Source organism: Bubalus kerabau, chromosome 16, assembly GCF_029407905.1.
Source record: "Bubalus kerabau isolate K-KA32 ecotype Philippines breed swamp buffalo chromosome 16, PCC_UOA_SB_1v2, whole genome shotgun sequence".
In the NCBI taxonomy this organism is placed as follows: Eukaryota; Metazoa; Chordata; class Mammalia; order Artiodactyla; family Bovidae; genus Bubalus; species Bubalus kerabau.
Genome location: NC_073639.1, coordinates 2,956,677 through 2,979,936, shown reverse-complemented (window position 1 = coordinate 2,979,936; position 23,260 = coordinate 2,956,677).

The following is a 23,260-nucleotide window of genomic DNA, read 5'->3' as shown; positions in this document are numbered from 1 at the left end:
TCAACCCTCCTCTTCAGTTTGGAGAGAGGACTCGGGATTGCTCTCCAGGCCATGCAGGAAAAGAAGGCCCACATCTCGAGATGACGGGGGCGTCTCGTGTGTTTTCTCGAGCTGCGGCGCCAGTGTGGGGTTTCTCACGAGGTACGACGGGGAGTTCAGGTAGCCTCTCGTGTGGCAACAGGGAAGTCAGGTCTCCATTGGCGGGGCAAGGGGGAGCGCATCATTGCTCTCAAGTCAGGGTAGGGGAATCGGGCCTCATAACGGGTAGAAAAAGAACTCTCGATGTCTTTCTAGGGTTGCGGCAGGAAACCCTGGGTTCCCTTGACTTGTGCCGGTGACCTCAGGGAGCGTCTCAGGGTGCCTCTGAGAAGTCAGGGATACTGTGGATTTGGGAGAGGCCTCTCGGGACTCCTCTGGGTTTGGTGCAATGGAAGAGAGCCTCATCTCGAGTTGAGGCAGGAACCTCAGGGTTCTGCTCCTGACTTCCTGGAGGCCGGATCTGACTCAGATGGCAGGGTCCCTGTTGAGTTTGCTCAGGAGTGTCAGGTCTCGTGTTCTGCGGAGGAATGGAACTCCGCTTACATCTCAAATTGTTCAAGGATGACACCACTTTTCGTGATGTGTGTGGAACCTGCGGGTTTTTTGGAGATGTACGGGGGCATCAGTGCTCCTTCCTGTTGTGCCTTCATCCACAGGGTTGCCTTCAAAGAGGTGTCCGGGCATCGGGTTCTCCTCAAGTGCGGACCGGGAAATTGGGGTCTTTCAGCATGTTGCACCACCCACGAGGCTACGTCTCGAATTTCCTCGTGAGACCGGCCTCATCCTGAGGCGCGCAGGAAAGTCCGGGAACCCTTTCCAAACAAAGCAGGGGAATCCACCCTCCTTTCGGGATCAGGAGGAGAGAAAGGGCTCAGATGAAGTAGTGCCGGGAACCTCGGTGCTCTCCTTGAGTGAAAGTCGGGTAACTTTTTGCGTTGCATCAAGGGTGCCAAGTACCGTTTCGCACTTCAAGACGGAACCTGGGACTTCTCTTTAGACGCTGTAGTGGGCAAGGGCCTCATCTAGCGCTGACGGGGGACCCACGTGTTTTTTCTCGAGTTGCGGCAGGATTCTTGAGTTACGATGGGGAATACAGGTTTCTTCTTGTGTTGGCCCAGGGAAGTCCAATCTTCCATTCGAGTTGCAAGTGAGAGCTGGAGATTGCTCTCGAGTCACTGCAGGGCAAAATAGAGCTCATCTAGGTTTGTGTCCAGGACCGAGTTTTTCTCTCCAGGGGCGACAGGGATCTCGGGGTTGCATTCCAGACTCACCCGGGGAGTCAGGCCTCGTCTCGAAGGGAATGAATGGACTCCGCTCTCCTCTCGAGTCGCGACGGGTATCCCTTGGAGCCCAAGAGTGACCTAAATGGAGTTAAGCCTCCTGTGGAGTTTGGACAGAGGACTCGGGATTGCTCTCTAGGCCATGCAGGAAAAGAAGGCCCTCATCTCGCGATGACGGGGGCGTCTCGTGGGTTTTCTCAAGGTGCAGTGCCTGGTTGGGGTTTCTCACGAGATAGGACGGGGAGCTCAGGGAGACTCCTGTGGTGCCACGGAAGTCAGGTCTCCATGGACGTGGCGTGGGGGAAGCGCCTCATTGCTCTCGAGTCATGGTAGGGGAATCAAGCCTCAAGACGCTTCGAAGAAGAACTCTCGAGGTCTTTCTCGGGGTGTGGCAGGAAACCCTGGGTTCCCTCGACTTGTGCCCATGACCTCAGGGAGCTTAGCGGGGTTCCTCTGAGAAGTCAGGGATACTGTGGAGTTGAGAGGGGCTTCTCGGGACTTCACAGGGACTGGTGCAATTGAAGAGGACCTAATCTCGGATTGAGGCAGTAACGTCAGGGTTCCTCTCCATTTCTGACTCGGATAGCAGGGTCCCTGCAGAGTTGGGACAGGAGAGTCAGACCTCGTCTTGTGTGGAGTAATGGAACTCTGCTTGCCTCTCGAGTTGTTCATGGGATGACAGGCCACCTGTCGAGTTGTATGTGGAACCTGAGGTTTTGGGGGAAGATGCAGAGGGGTGTCAGTGCCCCTTCGTGTTGTGCCTTCATCCACAGGGTTACCTTCGAAGAGGTGACCAGGCATCGGGATCTTATCAATAGCGGACCAGGAAATCGGGGTCTTTCGGCATGTGGCACAACCCACGAGGCTACGTCTCGACTTCCCTCGTGAGACTGGCCTCATCCTGAGGTTCGCCGGGAAGTCTGGGAACCCCTTCCAGACAAAGCAGGGGAATCGACCCTCCTGTCGCCATCAGGAGGGGAGAAGAGGCTCAGCTGAAGCGGTGCTGGGAACCTCCATGTTCTCCTCGAGTGAGACCGGGGTGTCAGGGAAATTTGGGGGTCGCATCAAGGGTGCCAACTACCGTTTCACACTTCAAGACGGAACATGGGACTTCCCTGGAGACGCTATAGCTGACAGGGGCCTCATATTTCGATGACGGAGGAGCCACGTTGTTTTTCTCCAGTTGCCGCGGGATTCTCGAATTACAACGGGGAATACAGGCTTCGTCTTGTGTTGGCCCAGGGAAGTCCAATCATCCATTCGAGTTGGGAGGGAGAGCTGGGGATTGCACTTGAGTCAATGCAGGACAAAAAAGACCTCATTTAGGCTTGTGTCCAGGACCGAGTTTTCCTCTACAGGGGCGACACGGATCTCGGGATCCCATTCCAGACTCACCCAAGTAGTCAGGCCTCTGCTCGAGGGGAAGCAACGGACTCCGCTCTCCTCTAGAGTAGCGACGTGTATCTCTTGGAGGCTACTGAGTGGCCTAAAGGGAGTCAGGCCTCCAGTGGAGTTTGGAGAGTGGACTCGGGATTGCTCTCTAGGTCATGTAGGAAAAGAAGGCCCTCATCTTACGATGATGGGGGCGTCTCGTGAGTTTTCTCGAGCGGCGGTGCCAGTGTGGGGTTTTCATGAGGTAGGACGAGGAGCGCAGGGAGCCTCTCGTGTGGCGCCAGGGAAGTTAGGTTTCAATGGGCGTGGCGAGGGGAATGTGTCATTGCTCTCCAGTCATGGTAGAGTATCGGGCCTCAAGATGCGGTAAAGAAGGTCTCTCGAGGTCTTGCTCAGAATGCAGCAGGAAACCCTGGGTTCACTCGACTTGTGCCAGTGACCGCAGAGAACTTCTGAGGGTGCCTCTGAGAATCAGGGATACTGTGGAGTTGGGAGGGGCCTCTCGGAACTCCAAAGGGTATGGCACAATGGAACAGGGCCTCATTTCGAGTTGATGCAGGAACGTCAGATTTCATCTACATTTCTGACTCCGATCGCACGGTCCCTGCAGAGTTGGGAAAGGAGAGTCAGGCCTTCTCTTGTGTGGAGGAAAGGAACTCCGCATGCCTCTCTAGTTCTTCAAGGGATGACAGGACACTTGTCAATCTGTGTTTGGAATCTGCGTGTTTTTCCATACTATGCATGGGGATGTCAGTACCCCTTCGTGTTGTGCCTTCACCCACAGGGTTGCCTTCGAAGCGGGGTCCGGGCCTCAGGGCCTTCTCAAGAGCGGACCGGGGCATCGGGGGCGTTCGGCATGTGGCACCACCCACGTGGTTCGTCTCGAATTTCCTCGTGAGACCGGCCTCATCCTGAGGTGCGCTGGGAAGGTCGGAACCCCTTGCAGACAAAGCAGGGGAATCGACCCTCCTGTCTCGATCAGGAGGGGAGAAGGGGCACAGATGAGGTGATGCCGGGAACCTCGGTGTTCCCCTCCAGTGAGACCAGTGTGTTGGGGAACTTTTGGGGTCGCATCAAAGGTGCCAAGTACCGTATCGCACTTCAAGATGGAACGTAAGACTTCTTTTGAGACGCTGTAGCGGCAATGGCCGCATCTTGCGATGAATAGGGAACGATGTGGTTTTTCTCGAGTTGTGGCAGGATTCTTGAGTTACAACGGGAAATTCAGGCTTCCTCTTCTGTTGGTCCAGGGAAGTCCAGTCTTCCATTTGAGTTGCAAGGGAGAGTTGGGGATTGCTCTCGAGTCACTGCAGGAAAAAAGAGACCTCATCTAGGCTTGTGTCCAGGACCTAATGTTTCTCTCCAGGCGCGACAGGGATCTCCGGTTCGCATATCAGACTCACCCGAGGAGTCAGGCCTCGCCTTGTGGGGAAGGAAAAGACTCCACTCTCCTCTCGACTCGCGACGGGTATGTCTTGGAGTCCACTGAGTGACCAAAAGGGAGTCAAGCCTACTGTGGAGTTTGGAGAGAGGACTCGGGATTGATCTCCAGGCCATGCTAGAAAAGAAGGCCGTCATGTCGCGAAAACGGGGGCGTCTCGTGGGTTTTCTCTATCTGCGGCGCCAGTGTGGGGTTTCTCACGAGGTATGACGGGGAGCTCAGGGAGCCTCTCGTGTGGCGCCAGGGAAGTCAGGGCTTCATGAGTGTAGCAGAGGGAGCGCGTCATTGCCCTCGAGTCATGGTAGGGGAATCAGGCCTCAAAATGCGTTGAAGAAGGACTCTTGAGTTCTTTCTATGGTGGCGGCAGTAAACCCTGGGTTCACACGAATTGTGCTGGTGACCTCAGGGAGCTTCTCAGGGTGCCTCTGAGAAGTCAGGGATACTGTGGAGCTGGGACGCGTCTCTCGGGACTCCACTGGTTTTCGTGCAATGGAAGAGGTCCTAATCTCGAGTGGAGGCAGGAACCTCAGCGTTCTTCTCGTGACTTCACTGGCGCTGGTCTGATTCGGATCCCAAAGTCCCTGCAGAGTTGGGACAGGAGAGTCAGGCCTCGTCTTGTGTAGAGGAATGAAACCCCACTTGCCTCTCGAGTTCTTCAGGGGTGACAAGCCACTTGTTGAGCTGTATGTGGAACCTGCGGGTTTTTCCGGACGATGCACGAGGGTGTCAGTGCCCCTTTGTGTTGTGCCTTCATCCACAGGGTTGCCTTCGAAGAGGTGTCCAGGCATCGGGTTCTTATGAAGAGCGTACCGGGAAATCATAGTCTTTTGGCATGTGGCACCACCCGCGAGCTACGTCTCGAATTTCCTCGTGAGACCGGCCTCATCCTGAAGTGCCCCGTGAAGGTCGGGAACCCCTTACAAACAAAGCAGGGGAAGTGACCCTCCTATCACGAACAGGAGGGGAGAAGGGGCTCAGATAAACTGGTGCCGGGAACCTCGGTGTTCACCTCGAGTGAGACCGATATTTCGGGGAACTTTTGGGGTCACATCAAGGGTGTCAAGTATCGTTTCGCACTTCAAGACGGAACGTGGGACTTTTCTTGAGAAGCTGTAGCGGGCAAGGGCCTCATCTTGCGATGACGAGGGAACCAAGTGCTTTTTCTCGAGTTGCGGTGGGATTCTCGAGTTACGAAAGGGAATTCAGGCTTCCTCTTGTGTTGGCCCAGGGAAGTCCAATCTTCCATTCGAGTTGTCAGGGAGAGCGGGGGATTGCTCTCGAGTTACAGAAGGGCAAAAGAGACCTCATCTAGGCTTGTTTCCAGGACCTAATGTTCCTCTCCAGGGGAGACAGGGATCTCGGGGTTGCATTCCAGACCCACCTGGTGAGTCAGGCCTTGTCTCGAGGGGAAGCAAAGGACTCCATTCTCCTCTCGAGTCGCGATGGGTATCTCTTGGAGCCCACTAAGTGGCCTAAAGGGAGTCAAGCCTCCTGTGGAGTTTGAAAAGAGGATTCGGTATTCCTCTCCAGGCCATGCAGGAAAAGAAGGCCCTCATCTCGCGATGACAGGGGCGTATGGTGGGTTTTCTCAAGCTGCGGCGTCAGTGTGGGGTTTCTCACGAGGTACAACAGGGAGCTCAGGGAGCCTCTCTTATGGCGCCAGGGAAGTCAGGTCTCCATGTGCGTGGCGAGGGGGTGTGTGTCATTTCTATAGAGCCATGGAAGCAGATTCGGGCTTCAAGACACGTTGAAGTAGGACTCTCGAGGTCTTTTTCCCATTGTGGCAGGAAACCCTGGGTTCCCTCGACATGTGCCGGTGACCTCATGGAGCTTCTCCGGGTGCCTCTGAGAAGTCAGGGGTACTGTGGAGTTGGGAGGAGCCTCTCTGGACTCCACTGGGTTTGGTGCAATGGATGAGAGCCTCATCTCGAGTGGAGGCAGGAACCTCATGTTTCCTCTCCTGGGTTTCCTTGCGCCGGTACTGACTCGGATCGCAGTTTCCCTGCAGAGTTGGTACAGAAAATCAGGTCTCGCCTTGTGTGGAGGAATGGAACTCCACTTGCCTCTCGAGTTGTTCACGGGGTGACAGACCACTTGTTGAACTGTGTTTGTAACCTGCGGGTTTTTCTGGATGATAAACGGGGGTGTCAGTGCCCCTTCGTGTTGTGCTTTCATCCACAGGTTTTCCTTCGTAAAGGTGTCAGGGCATCGCGTTCTTATCAAGAGTAGACCGGGAAATCGGGGTCTTTCGGCTTGTGGCACCACCCACGAGGCTATGTCTCGAATTTCCTCCTGAGACCTGCCTCATCCTTAGGCGCGCTGGAAAGGTCGGGAACGCCTTCCAGACATAGCAGGGGAATCGACACTCCTGTCGCGATCACGAGGGCAGAAGGAGCTCAAATGAAGTGGTTCCGGGAACCTCGGTGTTCCTTTCGAGTGAGACCGGTATGTCGGGGAATTTTGAGATTGCATCAAGGGTGGCAAATACCGTTTCGCACTTCAAGACAAAACGTGGGACTTCTCTTGAGTCGCTGTAGCGGGCAAGGGCCTCATCTAGCGCTGATGGGGGAACCACGTGGATTTTCTCGAGTTTCGGCGGGATTCTCGAGTTACGATGTCGAATTCAGGCTTCCAATTGTATTGGCCCAGGGAAGTCCAATCTTCAATTCGATTTGCAAGGGAGAGCTGGCGATTGCTCTCTAGTAACTGCAGTGCAAAATAGACCTCATCTAGGCTTGTGTCCAGGACCGAGTTTTCCTCTCCAGGTGCGACAGGAACTCGGGGTTGCATTCCAGACTCACACGGGGAGTCAGGCCTCATCTCGAGGGGAAGCAAAGGACTCCTCTCTCCCTTCAAGTCCTGACAGGTATCTCTTGGAGCCAACTGAGAGGCCTAAAGAGAGTCAAGCCTCCTGTGGAGTCTGGAGAGAGGACTCGGTTTTGCTCTCCATGCCAGGCAGGAAAGAAGTCCCTCATCTCGTGATGACGGGGGCGTATCGTGGGTTTTCTCGAGCTGCGGTGCCTGAATGTGGTTTCCGAAGAGGTACGACGGGGAGCTCAGGGAGACTCTCTTCAGGCGTCAGGGAAGTCAGGTCTCCATGCGCATGGCGATGCGGAGCGGGTCTTTGCTCTCGAGTCATGGTAGGGGAATCGGGCCTCAAGACGCGCTGAAGGACTCTCAAGGTCTTTCTCGGGTCGCAGCAGGAAACCCTGGGTTCCCTTGACTTGTGCCGGTGACCTCAGGTAGATTCTCAAGGTGCCTCTGAGAATTCAGGGATACTGTGGAGTTGGGAGGGGCCTCTCGCGACTCATCTGGGTTTGGTGCAATGGAAGAGGGCCTCACCTCGAGTTGAGACAGGAACCTCAGGTTTCCTCTCCATTTCTAACTCGGATGGCAGGGTCCGTGAAGAGTTGGGACAGGAGAGTCAGGCCTCATCTTGTGTGGAGGAATCGAACTCCGCTTGCCTATAGAGTTGTTCACGGGGTGACATTCCACTTGTCGAGCTGTGTGTAGAACCTGTGGGTTTTTCTGGACGATGCACGGGAGTTTTAGTAACCCTTCTGTGGTGCCTTCATCCACAGGGTTGCCTTCGAAGTGGTGTCCGGGCATCGGGTTCTTATCCAGATTGGACCGCACCATCGGGGTCTTTCGGCATGTGGCACCACCCACGAGGCTCGTCTCCAATTTCCTCGTGAGGCCGGCCTCATCCTTAGGTGCGCCGGGAAGGCCGGGAACCCCTTCCAGACCACGCAGGGGAATCGACTCTCCTGTCGCGATCAGGAGGGGAGAAGGGGCTCAGAGGAAGCGGTGCCGGGACCCTCGGTGTTCCCCTCGAGGGAACCCGGCGTGTCGGGGAACTTTTGGGGGTCGCATGAAGGCTGGCAGGATCGTTTCCGCCCTTCAGGGCGAAAGAGGGGACTCCCCTTGAGATGCCGTCGCGGGCAAGGGTCTCATCTTGCCAAGAGGTGGGAACCACGTGGTTTTTCTCGAGTTGCGGCGGGATTCTCGAGTTACAATGGGGATCTCAGCCTTCCTCTTGGGTTGGCCCTGGGAAGCCCAATCTTCCCCTCGAGTTGCGAGGGAAAGCTGGGGGTTGCGCTCGAGTCACTGCAGGGCCGAAGAGACCTCACCTAGGCGTGTGTCCAGGACCTACTATTCCTCTCCAGGGAAAGCAGGCATCTCGGGGTTGCATTCCAGGCTCCCCCGGGGAGTCAGACCTCGTCTCGAGGGGAAGCCAAGGACTCCGCTCTCCTCTTGAGTCGCGACAAGGATCTGTTGGAGCCCCCTGAGTGGCCTCAACGGAGTCCAGCCTGCTCTTCAGTTTGGAGAGAGGACTCGTGATTGGTCTCCAGGCCATGCAGGAATATAAGGCCCTCATCTCGCGATGACCGGGGTGTCTCATGTGTTTCCTCGAGCTGCCGCGGCAGTGTGGGTTTCCTCACGAGGTACGATGAGGATCTCAGGGAGCCTCTCGTGCAGTGCCAGGTTAGTCAGGTCTCCATGCGCGTGAAGAGGGGGCGCGTGTCATGGCTCTCGAGTCATGGTAGGGGAATCGCGACTCAACACATTTTGAAGCACTCTCGAGGTCTTTCTCAAGTCATGGCAGAAAACCCAGGGTTCCCTCGACTTGTGCCTGTGACCTCAGGGAGCTTCTCATTGTGCCTCTGAGAACTCAGGGATACTGTGGAGTTGGTAGGGGCCTCTCGGGACTCCACTGGGTGTGGTGCAATGGAAGAGGGCCTCATCTCGAGTGGACGCAGGAACCTCAGGCTTCCTCTCCGTTTCTGACTCGGATCCCATGGTCCCTGCAGAGTAGGGACAAGAGAGTCACACCTAGTCTTCTGTTGAGGAATGGACCTTCGTTTGCCTTTCGAGTTGTTTACAGGGTGACAGGCCACTTGTCGAAATGTCTGTGGGACCTGCGGGTTTTTCTGGACGATGCACGCGGGTGTCAGTGCCCCTTCGTGTTGTGCCTTCATCCACAGGTTTTCCTTCAAAGAGGTGTGCTGGCATCGGGTTCTTTTCAAGAGTGGACCGTGAAATTGGGGTCTTTCGGCATGTGGCACCACCCACGAGGCTACGTCTCGAACTTCCTCATGAGACCGGCCTCATCCTGAGGTGCGCCCGGAAGGTCGGGAACCCCTTGCAGACAGAGAAGGGGAGTCGACCCTCCTGTCGCAATCAGGAGAGGAGAAGGGGTCAGATGAAGTGGTGCCGGGAACCTCGGTGTTCCCCTTGAGTGAGTCTGGTATGTCGCGGAACTTTTGGGGTCGCATCAAGGGTGCCAAGTACAGTTTCGCACTTCAGGATGGAACGTGGGACTTCTCTTGAGATGCTGTAGCGGACAAAGGGCCTCATCTTGCGATGACGAGGGAAGCACGTGGATTTTCTCGAGTTTCGGTGGGATTCTCGAGTTACGACGGGGAATTCAGGCTTCCTCTTGTGTTGGCCCAGGAAGTCTAATCTTCCATTCGAGTTGCCAGGGAGAGCTGTGGATTGGGCTCCATTCACTGAAGGGCAAACTAGACCTCATCTAGGCTTGTATCCAGGACTTAATGTTCCTCTCCATAGGCGACAGGGATTTGGGGTTGCATTCCATACTCACCCGGGGAGTCAGGCCTCATCTCGAGGGGAAGCAAAGGACTCCACTCTCTTCTCGAGCCGCGACAGGTATCTCTTGGAGCCCACTGAGTGGTCTTTGCTCTGTAGGAGAGCTCTAGTGTACATAAGCCTGTACATAAGTGAACACAGACATTCTGTGTGCATGTTGCTGCGTACCCAAAATAGGGCCACAAGGAGCCTCATGCTCTCCATGCAGCGCGGAAGCTGTGCAGCCACGCAGCAGCTGAAGAATCCAACCAATTGCTCTTTTCTTACCTCTGACAGAGCTCGCATTGCCGTAGCCCTTGGCAGTTTGGAAACACTGGACCCTAACCCCTCTCAAAGTAGGCCTGGGTTCTAGTTCGAATAGAAAGTCAATAGCGGAGCTGAGGACAGGAACGCGGCAGTCATTTATCACACGCTCCTGCAGCCTGCTACTACAGGGACACTAATGCTAGAAGCTAGGAATGTCTTTGCAAGGTGCGCAAAGGACAAGGGAGAACCTCGACCCTGACTCTAGTATTTCAGCCCCCTGAGCAGATCTGAGGTTCTCCTGCTGTAGAAGCTAACCCATTCCTTTCAAATACAGGCTTCCTAACACAGGGCCAGTTGGCTGCTTGCTCTTCCACGAAGCAGGCTTCCTTAACTTGCAAACTGCGAATTCCGCTTAACAGCCTGGAGGAAAAATCGCTTCTTGCAAGATTTTTTTCAGAGGCTGTATCCCCGGAGCTGGGGCCAAGCTAGGGGACCCATACTGGCAAGGGAAGGCAAAACCACATCCAATGTCTTTGCTCTGGAGGACAGCTTTGGTGAGCCTAAGTCTTTCAGGAATATTTCTGGCTCCAACAGAGTCAAATTCTGTGTGTGAAGCTGCACAGCCAAAATAGGGGAACAGAGACCCTGATTCTCTCTGTGTAGCTTTGAAGCTGTCATTCAAACAACAGCTTGAGAATCCATACAATGCTCTCCCTTACTGCTAAGAGAATTCTCATTGCTGTCGTCCTTGACAGTTTGTAGAAATCCGCACCCTAACCCTTCTCCAAGTAGGCCTGGGTCCTAGCTCGGAACAACAGGCAACGGCGGAGCTGAGGCCAGTAAGGCACAAGTGAGGTCTCACACACTCTTGCAGCCTGATCGTCCAGGAGCAGTAAGGCCTCTTTTTCCCTGCAGGAGGCTCGCTTGCCTTGCCTCCTGTGAACTGCATTTCCCAGCCTGGGCGCAAAGCTGTTCCTGGAGATTTTTTCTCAGGGGTTGTTTACCTGGAGCTTGGTCGGACCTCGGGGGCCCAACTCACAGGGGAAGACAAAACCACATGGACAGGTCTATGCTCTGTAGGAGAGCTCTAGTGAACCTCATCTCTCAGGAACATTCTTGGCTTCTACAGAGACACCTCTGTGCATGAAGCTACACACCCAACATAGTGGCAAAGGGAGTCTGATTCTCTCCGTGGGTGCTGATGCTTTGTGGCAAAGCACCTGCTAAGAATCCATCCGCATAGGCTTCCCTCACCTTGACAGAGGTCTCATTGCTGTAGTCCTTGGTAGTTTGGAAAGAAGCTGACCCTTACCCTTCACCAAGTAGGCCCTTGTCCTTGTTTGAATGGAAAGGCAGTAGCTGAGCTGAGGCCAGTAAGGCGCCAGTCAAGTCTGACATATTCCCGATGCCTGCTCCTTCATGGAAAATAACGTTAGAATCTGGGAATGTCTTTGCAAGGCTGGCAAAGGGCAGTCAGGAACCTCGACCCTGCCTCTGGAATTTCTATCTTCTCAGCACATCTGGCGGTCTCGGTCAGGAGAAACTAACCCATTCCTTGCAAATATAGGCTTCCAAACACAGGCCGGTTGGCTGTCTCTTCTTGCCGAAGGAAGCTTGCTTATCCCACCTCCTGCGAACTCCACTTCCCAGCCTGGGGGATAAGAGGTTCTTGGAGATCTTTTCTCAGAGGCTGTTTCCACGGAGCAGGGGCCGATCCCGGAGACCCACACGAACAGGGGAAGGGAAAACCGCATGGATAAGTCTTTGCTCTCTAGGAGTGCTCTAGTGAACCTCACTCTATGGGGAATGTTCTTGGCTCCAACGGGGACATCTCTGTGTGGGAAGCTGCATAGCCAACATAGAGACACAGAGACCTGATTCTCTCTGTGCAGCTTTGACGCTGTCGTTCAAACAACAAATTGAGAATTCACACAATGCTCTCCCTTACCACTGAGAGAGTTATCATTGCTGTAGCCCTTCGCAGTTTCTGGAAATCGGCACACAAACACTTCTCCAAGTAGGCCTGGGTTCAAGTTCAGATGAACATGCAATAGCGGAGCTGAGGCCAGTAAGGCACCAGTCAGGTGTCACACACTCTGGCAGCCTGCTCCTCCAGGGACAATAAGGCCTCTATTTCCCTTCAGGAGGCTCGCTTGCCTTACTTCCTGTGAACAGCATTTCCCAGCCTGGGCGGAAAGCAGTTCCTGGAGATCTTTTCTCAGGGGCTGTTTCCCCGGAGTTGGGGCGGACCTCGGGGACCCAACTCACAGGGGAAGGCAAAACCAAATGGACAGGTCTATGCTCTGTAGGAGATCTCTAGTGAACTGCCGGGGTCCAGCCCCAGCTGATCCAGGGTATTCGAAGCAGAGACGGCGTAGGCGAGGGTCAGGGAACAACTGCTTAATTAAACGTTAATTAAGGATATAAAGAGTAATAAAATGAGGATAGCTCAGTAGGAAAATTCAGTGGAGAAAAGAGGCTGAGTAGCTTGGTTTACGCGGGGGACCAATAAAACTTCAAGACAAGAAGCTTGCACCACTTACGTAGGCCGCAGGCGTCCTTCCGTTCTCCCGAAGGAGAGGAGACACTGAGGCCTCCCCGGTCGGATCTTAGAAGCCCAGGCAAAATTAGTAAGCTTGGTGGGTTCCGCGCTCCAGATGGAGACTCAACCAGAGTGAGAGAGAGAGAGAGACATGGGGAGACCAGTATTTCGAGAAACTGATCCCAATTCTTTATTTTCCATGGTCTACTTTTATACACTGAGATGTTATGCAAAAGTCACGTGGGGTCAGCAGTCCTGACTTTTATCAAAGTCAGGTGCTTCATACAAAAGTATACAGAGGTCTTAGGGGTGTTACATCATCTTCTGGCCGGGGGGCCTGCTGACAATTTACGACCCTCTCCTTGTGACAGCGGTCAGTCAACCAGGACACTTATTTCTCCAGGGGTGATTATTCTTAAAACAGACGCCACCCAAATAAAGTTACATTTCTATAGGGTGAGGGTGTAGTGGGTTTTAGTTAAGGAAAGAATTTACTTAGCCTAAGGTCTAATGTGATTTATATCAAAGGTTAATACTTATTTCTTCTATATATTCATTAATGTGTATAAGGGCAGGGGATGTGGAGACTTAGCAGTAAACATCAGCTCAACAAATGAAAAACCCTTCACCAATATGATTTCTAATCAGCCCATTATACTTATACTAATAATTTTCTAACTTTCCTAAGGAACCTGTTTTTAGAAGGTTTAAAGCATCTCGTGCCTCTCATGGTTGAGAGGCTGTGAGCAATCACATGTGGCCGGACAAGCCTGTCAGGCAGGCTAGAGAACCTTCAGAGGAGTTTGTAGGTTAAAACACTCTTGTCACACCCAGGGGTTTTTATCAACTGGAGCTCTAGGTTAACTCCTTCTCCGAAAGAGGTGGTGGGGGACAGCCACCCGTAAAGTCAGAGGTGTAGGTGAGAGCACAAAGTAGTAAGGTAGGCAGGCTCTGGTTATGGGGGTAGATGCTCGAGGATTTCCAGGGGGACTCCTGAGGCTCGATCCCGCCTTTGCGTATGTCGAGCCTCCTTCCTCATGACCTTTGCCATGGGCGGAGTGCCTCACTCTGGCCCCCAACAGTGAACCTCCTCTCTCAGGAACATTTTTGGCTCCTATCGAGACACCTCTGTGTGTGTAGCTACACACGCAACGTAGGGGCAAAGGGAGCCAGAAATTTTCCATGGGGTGCTGATGCTTTGTGGCAAAGCACCTGCTTGAGAATCTATCAGCTTATGCTTCCCTCGCCTTGACAGAGGTCTCATTGCTGTAGCCCTTGGCAGTTTGGAAAGAAGAGGACCCTTACCTTTCATAAAGTGGGCCCTTGTCCTAGTTTGAAAGGAAAGGCAAGAGCTGAGCTGAGGCCAATAAGGCGCCAGTCAAGTCTGACATATTCCCGAAGCCTGCTCCTTCATGGAAAATAACGCTGGAATCTAGGAATGTCTCTGCAAGGCTGGCAAAGGGCAGTCAGGAGCCTGCACCCTGCCTCTGGAATTACCGATTTCTGAGCAGATCTGGAGGTCTCCTTTAGGGGAATCTAACTCATTCCTTCCATATTGAGACTTCCAAAAACAGGCCGGTCGGCTGCCTCTTCGTGCCCGAAGGAGGCTTGCTTTTCCTGCCTCCTATGAACCCAGCTTCCTAGGCTCTGGGAAAAGCGGATATTGAAGATCTTTTCTCAGGGGTTTTTTCCATGGAGCTGGGGCCGATACCAGAGACCCAATTGCACAGGGGAAGGAAAACCACATGGACAATCTTTGTTCTCCAGGAGACCTCTAAGTGAAACTTACTCTGTCAGGAACGTTCTTGACTCCTATGGAGACACCCCTGTGTGTGAAGCTGCGTACCCAACAAGGGGGCACAGAGAGACTGATTCTCTCTTTGCAGCTTTGAAGCTGTCATTCAAACAACAGCTTGAGAATCCATACAATGCTCTCCCTTACCTCTGAGAGAGTTCTCATTGCTGTAGCCCTTGGCAGTTTTTAGAAATCCGCACCCAAACCCTTCTCCAAGTAGGCCTGGGTCCTGGTTTGGATGGCCATGCAATGGCGGAGCTGAGGTCAGTAAGGCACCAGTCAGGTGTCACACATTCTGGTAGCCTGCTCCTCCAGGGACAGTAAGGCCTCTTTTTCCCTGCAGGAGTCTCGCTTGCCTTGCCTCCTGTGAACTGCGTTTCCCAGCCTGGGCGAAAAGCGGTTCCTGGAGATCTTTTCTAAGGAGTTGTTTCCCCGGAGCTGGGGTGGACCTCGGGGACCAAACTCACAGGGGAAGGCAAAACTACACGGACAAGTCTATGCTCTGTAGGAGACCTTAGTGAATCTCAAGTCTTAGGAACATTCTTGGCTCGTACAGAGACACCTCTGTGTGTAAAGCTACACACCGAACATAGGGGCACAGGGAGCCTGATTCTCTCCGTGGGGTGCTGATGCTTTGTGGCAAAGCACCTGTTTGAGAATCCATCCGCTTACGCTTCCCTCGCCTTGACAGAGGTCTCATTGCTGTGTCCCTTGGCAGTTTGGAAAGAAGCAGACCCTTACCCTTTACCAAGTAGGCCCTGATCCTAGTTTGAAAGGAAAGGCAATAGCTGAGCTGAGGCCAGTAAGGCACCCGTCAACTCTGACATATTCCCGATGCCTGCTCCTTCATGGAAAATATTGCTAGAATCTAGGAATGTCTTTGCAAGGCTGGCAAAGGGCAGTCAGGAACCTCGACCCTGCCTCTGGAATATCTATCTTCTGAGCAGATCTGGAGGTCTCCTTCTGGAGAAGCTAACCCATTCCTTGCAAATAGAGGCTTCCAAACACAGGCTAGTTGGCTGCCTCTTCTTGCCCGAAGGAGGCTTGCTTTTCCTGCCTCCTATGATCCCTGGTTCCCAGCATGGGGGAAAAGCAGATCTTGGAGATCTTTGCTCAGGGGTTGTTTCCACGGAGCTGAGGTTATGCCCGGAGACCCACACATACAGAGGAAAGCAAAACTGCATGAACAAGTCTTTGCTCTCTAAGAGAGCTCTAGTGAACCTCAGTCTTTGACGAACGTTCTTGGTTCCTACAGGGACAACTTATGGGGTCAGAGAGTCTGATTCCCTCTGTGAAGGTTTAACGCTGTCATTCAGAAAACAGCTTGAGAATCCATACAATTCTCTCCCTTATCTCTGAGAGAGTTCTCATTGCTGTAGCCCTTGGCAGTTTTTTAGAAATCCGCACCCAAACCCTTCTCCTAGTAGGCCTGGGTCCTAGTTCAGAGGAACATGCAATGGCGGAGCTGAGGCCAGTAAGGCACCAGTCAGGTCTCACACACTCTTGCAGCCTGCTCCTCCAGGGGCAGTAAGGCCTCTTTTTCTCTGCAGGAGGCTCGCTTGCCTTGCCTTCTGTGAACTGCGTTTCCCAGTCTGGATGAAAAGCAGTTCCTGGAGGTGTTTTCTCAGGGGTTTCTTCCTCGGAGCTGGGGCGAACATCGGGAACCCAACTCACAGGGGAAGGCAAAACCATATGGACAGGTCTATGCTCTGTAGCAGAGCTCTAGTGAACCTCATCTCCCAGGAACATTCTGGGCTCCTATAGAAACACCTCTGTGTTTGAAGCTACACACCCAACATAGGGGCAAATGCAGCCTGATTCTCTCCGTGGGGTACAGATGCTTTGTGGCAAAGCACCTGTTTGAGAATCCATCCGCTTCCACTTCCCTCTCTTTGACAGAGGTCTCTTTGCTGTAGCCTTTGGCAGTTTGGAAAGAAGCAGAGCCTTACCCTTCACCAAGTAGGCCCTTGTCCTAGTTTGAACGGAAAGGCGATAGCTGAGCTGAGGCCAGTAAGGCGCCAGTCAAGTCTGACATATTCCTGAAGCCTGCTCCTTCATGGAAAATAACGCTAGAATCTAGAAATGTCTTTGCAAGGCTGGTAAAGGACAGTCAGGAACCTCGACCCTGCCTCTGGAATTTCCATCTTCTGAGCAGATCTGGAGGTCTTCTTTTGGAGAAGCTAACCATTCCTTCCAAACAGAGGCTTCCAAACACAGGCTAGTTGGCTGCATCTACTTGCCCGAAGGAGGCTTGCTTGTTCCGCTTCCTGTGAACTCCGCTTCCCGCCTGGGGGAAAAGTGGTTCTTGGAGATCTTTTTTCAGGGGCTATTTCAACGGAGTTGGAGCCGAGCCCGGAGACCCACACGCACAGAGGAAGGCAAAACCACATGGACAAGTCTTTGCTCTGTAGGAGAACTCTAGTTAACCTCAGTATGTGAGGAAAGTCTTGGATTCCACGGGGATACCTCTGTGTGTGGAGCTGCGTACCCAACAAGGGGGCACACAGGGCCTGATTCTCTCTTTGCAGCTTTGAAGCTGTCACTCAAACAACAGCTTAAGAATCCATACAATGCTCTCCCTTACCTCTGAGAGACTTCTCATTGCTGTAACCCTTGGCAGTTTTTACAAATCCGCACCCAAACCCTTCTCCAAGTAGGCCTGGGTCCTGGTTTGGATGGCCATGCAGTGGCGGAGCTGAGGTCAGTAAGGCACCAGTCAGGTGTCACACACTCTGGCAGCGTGCTCCTCCAGGGACAGTAAGGCCTATTTTTCCCTGTGGGAGGCTCGCTTGCCTGGCCTCCTGTGAACTGCGTTTCCCAGCCTGGGCAAACAGCGGTTCCTGGAGATCTTTTCTCAGGGGCTCTATCCCCAGAGCTGGGGTGGACCTCGGGGACCCATCTCACAGGGGAAGGAAAAACCACATGGACAGGTCTATGCTCTGTAGGAGACGTTAGTGTGTCTCATCTCTTAGGAACATTCTTGGCTCGTACAGAGACACCTCTGTGTGTAAAGCTACACACCGAACATAGGGGCACAGGGAGCCTGATTCTCTCCATGGGGTGCTGATGCTTTGTGGCAAAGCACCTGTTTGAGAATCCATCCGCTTACGCTTCCCTCGCCTTGACAGAGGTCTCATTGCTGTGTCTCTTGGCACTTTGGAAAGAAGCAGACCCTTACCCTTCACCAAGTAGGCCCTGATCCTAGTTTGAAAGGAAAGGCAATAGCTGAGCTGAGGCCAGTGAGGCACCCGTCAACTGTGACATATTCCCGATGCCTGCTCCTTCATGGAAAATATTGCTAGAATCTAGGAATGTCTTTGCAAGGCTGGCAAAGGGCAGTCAGGAACCTCGACCCTGCCTCTGGAATATCTATCTTCTGAGCAGATCTGGAGGTCTCCTTCTGGAGAAGCTAACCCATTCCTTGCAAATAGAGGCTTCCAAACACAGGCCGGTTGGCTGCCTCTTCTTGCCTGAAGGAGGCTTGCTTTTCCTGCCTCCTATGATCCCTGGTTTCCAGCATGGGGGAAAAGCAGATCTTGGAGATCTTTGCTCAGGGGTTGTTTCCACGGAGCTGGGGTTGTGCCCAGAGACCCACACATACAGGGGAAGGCAAAACCACATGAACAAGTCTTTGCTCTCTAAGAGAGCTCTAGTGAACCTCAGTCTTTGACGAACGTTCTTGGCTCCTATGCGGACACCTCTGTGTGTGAAACTGCGTACCCAACATGGCGGCAGAGAGCCTGATTCTCTCTGTGCAGGTTTAATGCTGTCGTTCAGAAAACAGCTTGAGAATCCATACAATTCTCGCCCTTACCTCTGAGAGAGTTCTCATTGCAGTAGCCCTTGGCAGTTTGTAGAAATCTGCACCTAAACCCTTTTCCAAGTAGGCCTGAGTCCCAGTTCGGAGGAACAAGCAATGGCGGAGCTAAGACCATTATGGCACCAGTCAGTTTTCACACACTCTGGCAGCCTGCTCCTCCAGGGACAGTAACGCTTCTTTTTCTCTGCAGGAGGCTCACTTGCCTTACTTCCTGTGAACAGCTTTTCCCAGCCTGGGCGAAAAGCGGTTCCTGGAGATCTTTTCTCAGAGGCTGTTTTCTCGGAGCTGGGGCGGACCTCGGGTCCCAACTCACAGGGGAAGGTGAAACCACATGTACAGGTGAGCACTCTGTAGGAGAGCTCTTGTGAGCCTCATCTCTCAGGAACATTCTTGGCTCCTGTAGAGACACCACTGTGTGTGAATCTACACACCCCACATAGGGGCAAAGGGAGCCTGATTCTCTCCGTGGGGTGCTGATGCTTGGTGGCAAAGAACCTTCCTGATAATCCATCCGCTTATGCTTCCCTCGCATTTACGGAGGTCTCATTGCTGTAGCCCTCGGCAGTTTGGAAAGAAGAAGACCCTTACCCTTCATAAAGTAGGCCTTTGTCCTACTTTGAATGGAAAGGCAATAGCTGAGCTGAGGCCAATAAGGCACCAGTCAAGTCCGACATATTCCCAAAGCCTGCTTCTTCAGGAAGATAACTGTAGAATCTAGGAATGTCTTTGCAAGGCTGGCAAAGGGCAGTCAGGACCCTGCACACTGCCTCTGGAATTACCGACTTCTGAACAGATCTGGAGGTCTCCCTTAGGGGAAGCTAACCCATTCTTCCAAGTAGAGGCTTCAAAACGCAGGCCGCTTGGCTGCCTCTTGCTCTCTGAAGGAGGCCTGCTTTTCCCGCCTCCTATGAACCCCACATCCCAGCCTCTGGGAAAAGCGGATCTTGAAGATCTTTTCTCAGGGGTTGTTTCCACGGAGCTGGGGCCGGGCCTGGAGCCCCAAACGCACAGGGGAAGAAAAACCACATGGACAAGTCTTTGCTCTCTAGGAGAGCTCTAGTGAACCTCACTCTGTCAGGAACATTCTTGTTTCCTATGGAGACACCCCTGTCTGTGAAGCTGTGTACCGAACATGGAGACACAGAGTCTGATTCTCTCTGTGCAGCTTTGAAGCTGTCGTTCAAACAACAGCTTGAAAATCCATACAATGCTCTTCCTTACCCGTGACACAGTTCTCATTGCTATACCCCTTGGCAGTATTTAGAAATCCATACCCAAACCCTTCTCCTAGTAGGCCTGGGTCCTAGTTCGGAGGAACATGCAATGGCGGAGCTGAGGCCAGTAAGGCACCAGTCAGGTCTCACACACTCTGGCAGCCTGATCGTCCAGGGACACTAAGACCTGTTGTGCCTTGCAGGAGGCTCGCTTGCGTTTCCTCCTGTGAACTGCGTTTGCCAGCCTGGGGGAATAGTGGTCCCTGGAGATCTTTTCTCAGGGGCTCCTTCCCCTGAGCTGGGGCGGACCTCGGGGACCCAACTCACAGGGCAAGGCAAAACCATATGGACAGGTCTATGCTCTGTAGCAGACTTCTAGTGAACCTCATCTCTCAGGAACATTCTTGGCTCCTATAGAGACACTTCTGTGTGTGAAGCTGCGTACCTAACATAGGGGCACAGAGAGCCTGATTCTCTCAGTTCATTTTGACACAGTCGTTCAGAAAACAGCTTGAGAATCCATAAAATGCTCTCCATTACCGCTGAGAGAATTCTCACTGCTGTAGCCCTTGGCACTTTGTAGAAATCCGCACCCAAACGCTTCTCCAAATAGGCCTGGGTCCTAGTTCGGAGGAACAGGCAATGGTGGAACTGAGGCCAGTAAGGTAACAGTCAGGTTTCACACACTCTGGCAGCCTGCTCCTCCAGGGACAGTAAGGCCTCTTATTCTCTGCAGGAGATTCGCTTGCCTTACTTCCTGTGAACAGCGTTTCCCAGCCTCAGCGAAGCAGTTCCTGGAGATCTTTTCTCATGGACAGTTTCCCCGGAGGTGTGGCGGACCTCGGGGACCCAACTCACAGGGGAAGGAAAAACCACATGGACAGGTCTATACTCTGTAGGAGAGGTTTAGTGAACCTAATCTCTCAGGAACATTCTTGGCTCCTATAGAGACAACTCTGTGTGTGAAGCTACACTCCCAACATTGGGGAACAGGGATCTTGGTTCTCTCCGTGGGGTGCTGATGCTTTGTAGCAAAGCACCTGCTTGAGAATCCGTCCTCTTAGGCTTCCCTCACCTTGACAGAGGTCTCATTGCTGTAGCCCTTGGCAGTTTCAAAGAAGAAGACCCTTACACTTCATAAAGTAGGCCCTTGTCCTAATTTGAATGGAAAGGAAATAGCTGAGCTGAGGCCAATAAGGAGCCAGTCCCCTCTGGCACATTCCCGAACCCTGCTCCTTCATGGAATATAACTCTAGAATCTTGGAATGTCTTTGAAAGGCTGGCAAAGGGCAGTCAGGAACCAGCACCCTGCCTCTGGAATTACCGACTTCTGAGCAGATCTGGAGGTCTCCTTTAGGAGAAGCTAACCCATTCCTTCCAAATAGAGGCTTCAAAACACAGGCAGGTTGGCAGCCTTTCGTGCCCGAAGGAGGTTTGCTTTTCTCTCCTCCTATGAACCCCAGTTCCCAGCCTCTGGGAAAAGCGGGTCTTGAAGATATTTTCTCAGGGGTTCTTTCCACGGAGCTGGGGCCGAGCCCGGGGCCCAAAGGCACAGGGGAAAGCAAGACCACATGGACAGGTCTATGCTCTGTAGCAGACCTCTAGTGAACCTCATCTCTCAGGAGCATTCTTGGCTCCTACAGAGACACCTCTGTGTGTGAAGCTGCGTACCTAACATAGGGGCACAGAGAGCCTGATTCTCTCTGTTCATTTTGACACTGTCGTTCAGAAAACAGCTTGAGAATCCATAAAATGCTCTCCCTTACCACCGAGAGAATTCTCACTGCTGTAGCCCTTGGCACTTTGTAGAAATCTGCACCCAAACGCTTTTCCAAGTAGGCCTCGGTGCTAGCTCGGATGAACAGGCAATGGCGGAGCTGAGGCCAGTAAGGCAACAGTCAGGTTTCACACACTCTGGCAGCCTGCTCCTCCAGGGACTGTAAGGCCTCTTTTACTCTGCAGGAGATTCGCTTGCCTTACTTCCTGTGAACAGCATTTCCCAGCCTCGGCGAAGTGGTTCCTGGAGATCTTTTCTCAGGGACAGTTTCCCCGGAGGTGTGGCGGACCTCGAGGACCTAACTCACAGGGGAAGGCAAAACCACATTGACAGGTCTATGCTCTGTAGGAGAGGTTTAGTGAACCTAATCTCTCAGGAACATTCTTGGCTCCTATAGAGACAACTCTGTGTGTGAAGCTACACTCCCAACATTGGTGCACAGGGAGCTTGATTCTCTTCGTGGCGTGCTGATGGTTTGTGGCAAAGCACCTGCTTGAGAATCCATCCTCTTAGGCTTCCCTCACCTTGACAGAGGTCTCATTGCTGTAGCCCTTGGCAGTTTGCAAAGAAGAAGACCCTTACCCTTCATAAAGTAGGGCCTTGCCCTAGTTTGAATGGAAAGGCAATAGCTGAGCTGAGGTCAATAAGGAGCCAGTCCCGTCTGACACATTCCCGAAGCCTGCTCCTTCATGGAAAATAACTCTAGAATCTAGGAATATCTTTGCAAGGCTAGCAAAGGGCAGTCAGGAAGCAGTACCCTGCCTCTGGAATTACCGACTTCTGAGCAGATCTGGAGGTCTCCTTTAGGAGAAGCTAACCCATTCCTTCCAAATAGAGGCTTCAATACACAGGCAGGTGGGCTGCCTTTTTGTTCCCGATGGAGGCGTGCTTTTCTCTCCTCCTACGAACCCCGGTTCCCAGACACTGGGAAAAGTGGATCTTGAAGATATTTTCTCAGGGGTTGTTTCCACGGAGCTGGGGCCGAGCCTGGAAACCCAAAGGCACAGGGGAAGGCAAGACCACATGGACAAGACTTTGCTCTTTAGTATAGTTCTAATGAACCTCACTCTGTCAGGATCTTTCTTGATTCCTACGGAGACACACCTGTGTGTGAAGCTGCGGCCACAGAGAGCCTGATTACCCCTGTGCAGCGCTGAGTCTGGGCGGCTAAACAACAGCTTGGGAATGCAGCCTGGGGCGCTTCCCTTCCCTCTGACAGAGCTCTCCTTCGGTCCCTAAGCCCTCTGCAAGGAGGCATGGATCATAGGTGCAAAGGGAAAGGAAGAGCGGAGCTGAGGCCAGTAAGTTGCCCGCCAGTCACGTCTCCCCCACTTCCGCAGTCTGTTCCTTCCCCTGTGCGAAAGCTAGAAGCTGGGAAGGGCTTGGCGAGGCTCGCCCAGGCAGAGCAGCCTCTAGGCCGGGGCTCTGCGATATCGCGCCTGGGTGCAGATCTGGAGCTCCGCCGGAGTGGAAGCTCATTCGGTCCTTCCCAATACAGGCTTGCAAGCACCCGACGGCGGCCTGACTCTATTCTCCCGCGTGCTGGGAGTGGGCTTCCAATCCAGGGCACAGAGCACTGCCTGGAGCTCTCTGCTCAGGGGCTGGTTCCCCTGCGCTGGGACTGTGCTAGGGAGCCCAAAGGCACAGGGGAAGGCCCCAAACCACATGCACACGACTCTGCTCTGGAGCTGAGCTCCGGGGAATCCCAGTCTGTAAGGCGGTTTCTGAACACAAACGGAGGAACACTCTGGCTGTGGAGCTCCCTCCCCACGACAGGGGCACTGGGACCCTGATTCCCTCCGTTCAGCGCTGAGTCTGGGCTACCAAGCAACAGCTTGGGAATGCAACCTGGGGCATTTCCCTTCCCTCAGACAGAGGTCTCCTTGCGGGAGGCTTTCGCAGTTTGCACACCCCCGTGCCCTAAGCCGTCTGCAAGGAGGCCTGGCTCCTAGGTCCAAAGGGAAGGCAAGAGCGGAGCTGAGGCCAGTCAGGAGCCAGTCATGTCGCCCACACTCCCGCAGCCTGCTCCTTTGCAGGCGCAAACGCTAGAAGCTGGGAAGGGCTTGGCGAGGCTCGCCCAGGCAGAGCAGCCTCTCGACAGGGG